Genomic DNA, 7987 nt, shown 5'->3' on the forward strand with positions numbered 1-7987 from the left:
AAATTCAACGATGGAACATTATAATTAGCATTGAGAAAGTATCGAAATGAGTCCAATTTATCCTGGCAAAACAAATTGGAATAAAGATTGTCATCTAAATGTTTCAGACATGCCTTAGAAGATTATTTCTTGTATTTGCATGAAATCTGGAAAGATGATGTGTACTGGACTTAAGTTCTTACAACAAAGATAACAAGAACTGTTCTTCTGCACCAACAGGTGAAATTATTCAAATAACCGTCCTAAAAAATGCCATTTGACCTAAAAATATTTACATGTGATCAATAGAATAACAAACGAGCACTCCTCTCAACCCCAACTAGACCAGGCTGTTTTGGCTGCTCTGTGGGGGGGGGGGTGCCCCGGGAGCCACTTACATTGACGAGTGGATACCATGCGCGACCTTAAAAACAGGTAAAAAGGATGTCTTTTTAACGACATGGCACGTTGCGTACTTAACGTGATAATGGTGTAAAAAACACAAATATAATGAAAAAAGGGTATCTATATCGCTAGGAAAATCACGTTTAGGGTCAAATTTGCGGGGACGATAAAACAAAATAAAAATGTTTCATAAAGGATGGCCTTTTTGCCCTAACACTTCGTGTTTAGAGTCTGATTTGCACGTATAGTAGAAGATGGGGTCGTACCAAACCAACTAAGGTAAAGCAGACAACCGAAGGACCCGTAACAATAAAACATTCCTGTACTTGTTTAGGGGTTCATTTCAGGGAATATTTGCCAAGAGTATCGTTTTGCTTCCAAGAGTTGTTAAGGGTAGGGTTTCACACGCCAATACTTGTTAAGGGGTGCATGTTCCGAATATGGAAATTACGTGTTTAGGGTGCTTTTCGAGACCCCATGGTCGCGCATGGTATCCACTCGTGAATGGAAGTGCCCCCCCTGCCGATCACGCGAGCAATTTGCACGCTGGTAGTGTGCGATGTAATCTACAAGGCTGTATGGTAAAATTTTCCAAATAATGATATTATTTTAATTTATGGGTGGGTAAATCATATTTTTTGCTCTAATTCACTTCATACCATAAAGCTCCCAGAATGCTAATTTTTGGTAAAAATATTCTTTGTAGCATTCTTAACAATCGAAATTGAAAAAAACTTCAGTTTGGAAATCAATTTCTTATGTATTTTATTGTTTTAGAAATTTCTTTGTTTTTCAACCTTTTTTCACCAGATTTAAATTATAGCACAGCCTGTTTGAAGCATATAATTATGCTAAAATCAATTGACTTCTGCTGTTTAAAGTAAAAATCATAGCTTTATGAATAAGATGAGAAAACTCAATTTGCATTGACTTTGTGGACGAAATCACGTTTTGGAACAATTTTTGGTCAGACATGAACTTACGAAATGTTGCATAATTTCGGGACAACGTACCTGGGCATCGTAAATTTGGTCTCAAAAGATGCGCGAGACTTAGTATAAACTCTGAGAGTGGCAGGGTCAACAAATCTCCCGCGGAGGAATGATCGCAGATAATGTTGGGGGAAGGTTGTTTTAACCCCCCCCCCGGCCTGTTTAGGGTTAAGAAGGGGAAGTAGGTGTTAATTAGCACCTTTTTCATATACTTGCTCACAAAACCTAAAATACTGTATGTAAATGTCAATGAAAGGCTGCCAATATAAGGCAAGGTTCATCCTGACATTGCATGTTAGTTGGTGAAAATCCACCAAGAATAAGAGTTATGAAGTTTTAAATTTGTGATTTCACATGCGAGCAGCTCCCCATATTTTATGTGATATCAATTCTATACAAGTGCCTTTTCTAGGGAAATTGGAAAATGATTTTACCTGTGGATTCAATGTTATCAGAAACATTATTTCATATAAGCTTCTGATAAAAACCCATTTAATTATCATGAAAACCATTAAAAAATGGCAATTTATGGAATTTATATTACATGATTGACATATTGGGAGCTGCTCGCATGTCATGTCACAAATTTAAAACTTTGAAGCCTCATAACTCTGTTATTCTTTGATATTCAGCAAACTTTAATTTATTAATTTCTCTCATGGTTCTCCTTAAAACCAACTTGATGTCAGGGTGAAATTAGGTCCAAGGGTGCCACTGTGCAATCACTCCCAGGTATGGAACGCGCCATTGTCAATTCCTGTTCATCTTCTTTTTCTTCATGCTCCTTCCTAAATAAAGTGCAAAACAAAGAATCGAAGGGGGTAGAAGACCAATCACACAGACATCTAGTTGGATAATCTGTATTATACCTTACATACTAAGAGCAGGGTTGGGAAATACATGATATTTCGAAAATCATAATGACAAGGGTTCACAAAACATGACAATTACATCATTCTACCAAAAAAAAGAAATATCCAATACAATGACACTTTGGCTATATCACTGAAATTAAAGATCTAAATTGTTCTATTCTTTTTGGGCTATCATGTATAATGAAATGGGCAAGTGAATCTGGTCAACTTACGATTTTCAGCATGGGAAATCATGCGGCTCAGATTTTTTAATTGTGGTATTGTTAGCCAATATCTTCAAAGGGATGGTCAAGAGCTGAAAATATTCATGTCTTAAATACATAGAGTACAATTCACTGAACAAAGGCCGAAAATTTCATCAAAATCGGATAACAAATAATAAAGTTATTGAAGTTTAGCAATATTTCGTGAAAACAGTCGTCATGAATATTCATTAGGTGGGCTGATGATGTGACATCTCCACTTTCTGTTTTCTTATGTTATTACATAAACCATATTTTTTCATTATTTCATACTTGTGTGAATAATACAATGTATGTCTCCTTTATAATGAAATAAGTTGCAGCAATCAATATCTAATGCACTAAATGAAATGTCAATCCAATTTTTCTAGTTCTTGGAGGAAAAAATTGAATAAACCTATTTTCATACAATAAAATACTGTGGAGATGTGACGTCATTAGCCCACTTAATGAATATTCATGACGACTATTTTCACAAAATATTGCTAAACTTTAAAATTCAATAACTTTGTTATCCAATTTGATGAAATTTTTGGCAGTTTGCTCAGTGAATTCTACTCTATAAATATTTTCAGCCCGGACCATCCCTTTAAGAAGGACTTCTATTGCTCCCCCCACAAAATAAATAACATGAATCAGCGTTGATCTCATTACATTATTGAGGTAAAACCATAGGAGGTATTTTTCTGAGTTTAGAGAACTGCATTTAAGGAGATTTCAAGTCTTCGCAAGATGTGCAGTTTTGCATAGACATCCAACAACCATGACATACATGCAGAATAGGTATTGACTAAGTCATTGTGTGAACTTATTCCGTTGTTATGATTTGCGCTACAGAATTGAGATACTTAATTTAGTATCAGGATTATTAGATAGAACAAATACAGTAAGCTGCCCTGAACAGATTTCAATGTTGGGGTCAAAATTTTACTTGCCCACATTAAATTTTTTTTTTTACCTTTTTGGGTAAGCAACTTAAGCACTTTGATATTTACACTTGCCTTGGTCAAGTGAGCATGCGCTACAGTCAAACCTAAGTGCTCTCAAAGATTGCCAACAGTAACGTTCTAATATTGTTCAGGAAAATTAGAGCTTTAACCTAAATTGGCCAAAAAATAAATAAATATATAAATAAATAAATAAAATCTTTGTAAAAGTAAGATGATAATCAATACTTACTAATTGGAGATTGATGAAAGATTCAAGACTTTGAAGTACGGCACATTTAATTTGCCTCATTCCCCTTTCGTTCTGCCGATCAAAATCCCAGGAAGTACTGAAAGCCAAATTTTCTTCATTGTTGACCTGTATAAATGAAAATAGGGTTTGAGCAAAGAAGTGACCGGTGAAGGAAGGGAAAACAAAATAAGAATGGGAGCAAAGAAAATAGGAAAGAAAGATGAAGGTGAGGAGATATCAGCATTTTCAAACTAAATGTGTTTGCCTGCAAGTGAGATTCAATCTTACAAGTGGAATGGGAACAAGTATATAATTGAGATATTATAAGGATTCAAGGTAATAAAGGGATTCACCATGGTGATTTCAGCCAAAATGTGTATCACCCATTAATATACAACAAAATCATTTTATATTCAAAAGGCTTGTTGACCCCTGCCTGTGACCTTGGAACTGGAGGTGACCTTCAAATCTCTGAAGAACATCATCTCTCTTAGATTGGTAACAATTTATGAGTAATGATACAAATTTAAACAAACAAACAAACCAAAATCCTAACAATGAGCTCCAAAAGTTCTTCAACCCCTGCTGTAACATTTGACCTGGAGGTGACCTTCAACCCCCCCCCCACTCCCCCGGGGATATCTACCATCCAAGTTTGGTAAAAAAATGGGCATACACTGTACATGGATCAAACGTTATGAGCTGTAATACAAAACTTTCCCTAATAGGCTTAACTTTGACCCATGCTCATCATCAGCCTGACCCATGAGGTGACCCTCATGTTTGGTAAAATTGAAATAAATTTGCATATAACCATGCTTCTCTCCAAGTTTGATTAAAAGCCTTGAGTACAAAGTTATTCAAGAAAATTGGTGGAGGTGTGCCGCGGGGAGACAAAAAACGGGGGCCATGGAGTGGGCTAATTGTAAAAAGGAGGGTCCTCGGAACGGGCTTCAGAACTACAAATGTTTGTGAAATCGGGGGTCCTTGGAACGAGTCGCCTGCATGTGAGTGCCTTCATGCATCCCTATGGAACGGGCATACGTGCATGCAGCTAGACCGGCAGCATGGGCGGCGGGTGCGCTAGCACAGAGGCAATGGTCAGACAGCGTTCATTGCAGCGGCTGCTTTTTCAAAATTACGACTCATTGTAGCAGATCGATCGGAACGGCATAACAGAAAATATTCGAAGCTTTGGAGCGGATTCCTTTTTCACGAGAATAATATGCCTTGGAGTGGCTTTCTTTGTTCTTTTTCTTAATAGGCTAAAAATGCTTGGCCCCCCCCCCCGTACACAATAATGCAATAATGGTGAATAATGCTGATAATGCTGTGCGCAGTGTTCAGCTGGTATTATGTTGAGAGTCAATTATCTCTCTTAAATGGCTTGTGCAACACGATAGTAAAAAAAAAGGGTCTGTGTTACTTCCTCTTCAGAAATCATTACTCTGAATTGGTGTATGTTACTGTAGAACATCACTTGCTTGTTTCGATGAGGTCCATTAACTATACTAATTATGTTGGATAGGATTCGGTGTACATAAGAACACTGATTTCACTTTAAATTGTAAGCATGGTTATTCTTACACACCTGGAGAGGAAATATCCTCTTTTGCAGTTTAAATGCTAGTTGATGCAGCTTTGTAATAGTCTTCTCACTGCTACTGTAAGTTTGAATTGAGTATAACTATAAGACTAAAACTTACTCTGCGTCATTTTCTGGTCCACTCCAGCCCCTAGGATCTTTCTATACCCTGGATTAATCTTCTCTGCAAATTCCAAAGTCTGCCAGGACAACTTTGGCCACATTGTGAAAAGGGCACCAGGAGCTGCATCAATTGTTAAATCAAAGTCTTGATCAATCTGAAAATGAAATAAGTATTTATATATAAGCTGTATAACACATAATTCAATTACCACCAATACCATGTTTTCATACATTACCGGTACATTGTAATTAAAGTCATGCTAAATATTGCTCATTAACTAAAAAAAAAAAACTTATCAATGTTTGTAACAAAAACCCTAGGTCACATGCACACACTGCACAAATCAAGTAAAGTCTAGTGAGCTTTGACATTGACCTTTCTATTTCTAACCATTTATCACATTTTTTTTAAATATTGATCACTATTGGAGTAATTAACCACTGGAGGAAAATACTTAGTATTTGCAAAATGAGGGGGGGGGGGTTAGGTGGGAAAATTAATATCCCCCAGAGATTGACATTCATGGGAAGAAGACATAACTTAATTAATCTTTCCAATCGGATTTCAGAACAACTTTTCCACTAATCATAGAATTATGACAACTAAGATGCAACTGAAATTTTAACACTGAGGCAGAGTAAGTGATCCTATGATCTTGCACTATATTCTCAAGCAAGAAAGAGAATAATTCTGGAAATTCATAACCAAAAATGCTTCGTTCAACTTCGAACAATTAAATTTAATTTTTTTTTTTCATAATGCGAATCCCACTGCACTAAGTAATCAAGTTATTTTACCATTCCCAAAAGCTGTAGATATTTGTCAAGAATTTCTGCTGTGCTTGGTCGCGGGTTTCCTCTAGTCAACTCATATCTCGGTACCGAGGTTCGTCACATTAACTATGTTGTCAGGTGATGAGTAATATTGCATCCAGGTGTCTTCTTCGTGCTCATCTTCTGCAACATTTAACTGTGATAAACATGAATCAAAGATCAAGAATAGTAACATTAATTATTACACAAGTTATCTGACTATTCTATAGAGAACTGATGGAATATAAGTGGATAAATTGTAGAAATTCTCAATAAAAACTTCCCCTGTGCACAGTGGGGAATTTACATGAAGTCAACCTCAATGTAATTCCTGTATCTCAGATTCAAAATTGGTTTCTGATCATTCACAAACTGTACATACATCTGCAATTACAATGTAACATTTAGATCTGTTGCTATTTGCATGTAGGCCTGTCCTCGCTAGGCTGGCCAATAATAAGGGACTATTGGCCAAGCTATAGGCCAGGATTTAGATCTAGGTTTGCACGTTTGGACCTATAGTATCATGAGTATAGACCTAGATTTTAATGGGGTTTAACATACACATATGTAGACGTACAAAATTGAATAAAGTTTACTAGAAATAGATCTAGCCAGGCCTACATTATTACACGTAGGCTATGTGCTTGAGGACGGCCCGGTCCGAGCTTGTACCGGACCCGGTACCTCGCGCATATCGCATCCGCATGCGATCATCGGCAGTGAATTATTTATATGTGTGAGGATCTTCATCACAGTTCATGTAGGCTATAATTCAAATCACCAATTTTGAGACTAATACTAATAGAAGCATGGAAAGAAGTGAAATTTTGTGTAAAAATCGTGATGTTGCATGAATTTCATAATTCACCCCCCATAAAATCCCACCTTTTGTCACTCAGAATATCAGATCGAGTTCATGGTCTCGAAGTTCGTGTAAGTGGAGCATGGTGTAGGCCCTTGTGGTAATTAAGTGGAGTGGATCCTGCCCGAACTTCGCTCAAGGTACCATAGACTGCGCACATGCGTATCTGCGCAATTCTAGTAGGCCTAGAATCTATAAGATACGCAATGCAAACTTTACACATCTAATGCATAGACAGATATTTATTGCAAAATCCGACTCACAAAGGTGGAAAAATAATGAAATTTTGGTATTTCTTATGATAGCCTCAAAATGCAGCCTTTCTCATCAAAATCTCCAAATCACGTGCAAAAGTGAATGGGTGCGCAGACTGGGGCACCATTTTTTTTTCAATCTCAAAATGTCTGCCGGCCGAGCCGAGGTTTTTCCAATAAAATCATAGGCCTATATATTTCTGACTTGGCGACCATATAGAGTTACACACGTACATGCACACACAATAAAACCACTGCAACAACGGTAACAATGCATTGACTTTTGAGATTATTCATGAACATTCACTCGAAATCAAGCACTGAATTTACCTCTAAAGATTGGAACTAAATGTGGGAAGTCCCACTCCTGAAGCAGGTTTGTCACCCCCAAATCTTTCATGTTCTAAAACGGAGATTAAACACGATTTTTCCAGTGCACTGCAGCAGTCTCCGAGTCGAACATACTCAACGCCATCTTCCGACCACTAGCATAGCACTGCGCACGCGTACGCATGCGCTTTACATGTGCCGGTATCTTGTACAACCCCCTGTTCAAGCCTTCTGTCTACGGACCTTAAACAGGTCAATTCGCCGTGTTTTATACCGATATTATCAAAGCTTAAACATGTTCTGTTCAAAAAATTATACAGCACCTCTTATACAGCGATATTTTGT

The 7987-nt window shown here is 37.2% G+C and overlaps 1 long non-coding RNA gene across 1 annotated transcript; it reads right to left on the bottom strand.

The window, feature by feature from the left end:
* Positions 1-1361: 1361 nt before the first annotated feature.
* On the bottom strand, positions 1362-7987 carry LOC121414169. The gene is made up of 5 exons (XR_005969812.1): positions 7643-7987; positions 6179-6350; positions 5379-5535; positions 3673-3798; positions 1362-2164 (listed from the first exon to the last, which is right to left on the bottom strand). It is a non-coding gene; the product is annotated as an uncharacterized LOC121414169 (long non-coding RNA).

This window comes from Lytechinus variegatus, chromosome 4 (genome assembly GCF_018143015.1).
Source record: "Lytechinus variegatus isolate NC3 chromosome 4, Lvar_3.0, whole genome shotgun sequence".
NCBI classification, from domain to species: Eukaryota; Metazoa; Echinodermata; class Echinoidea; order Temnopleuroida; family Toxopneustidae; genus Lytechinus; species Lytechinus variegatus.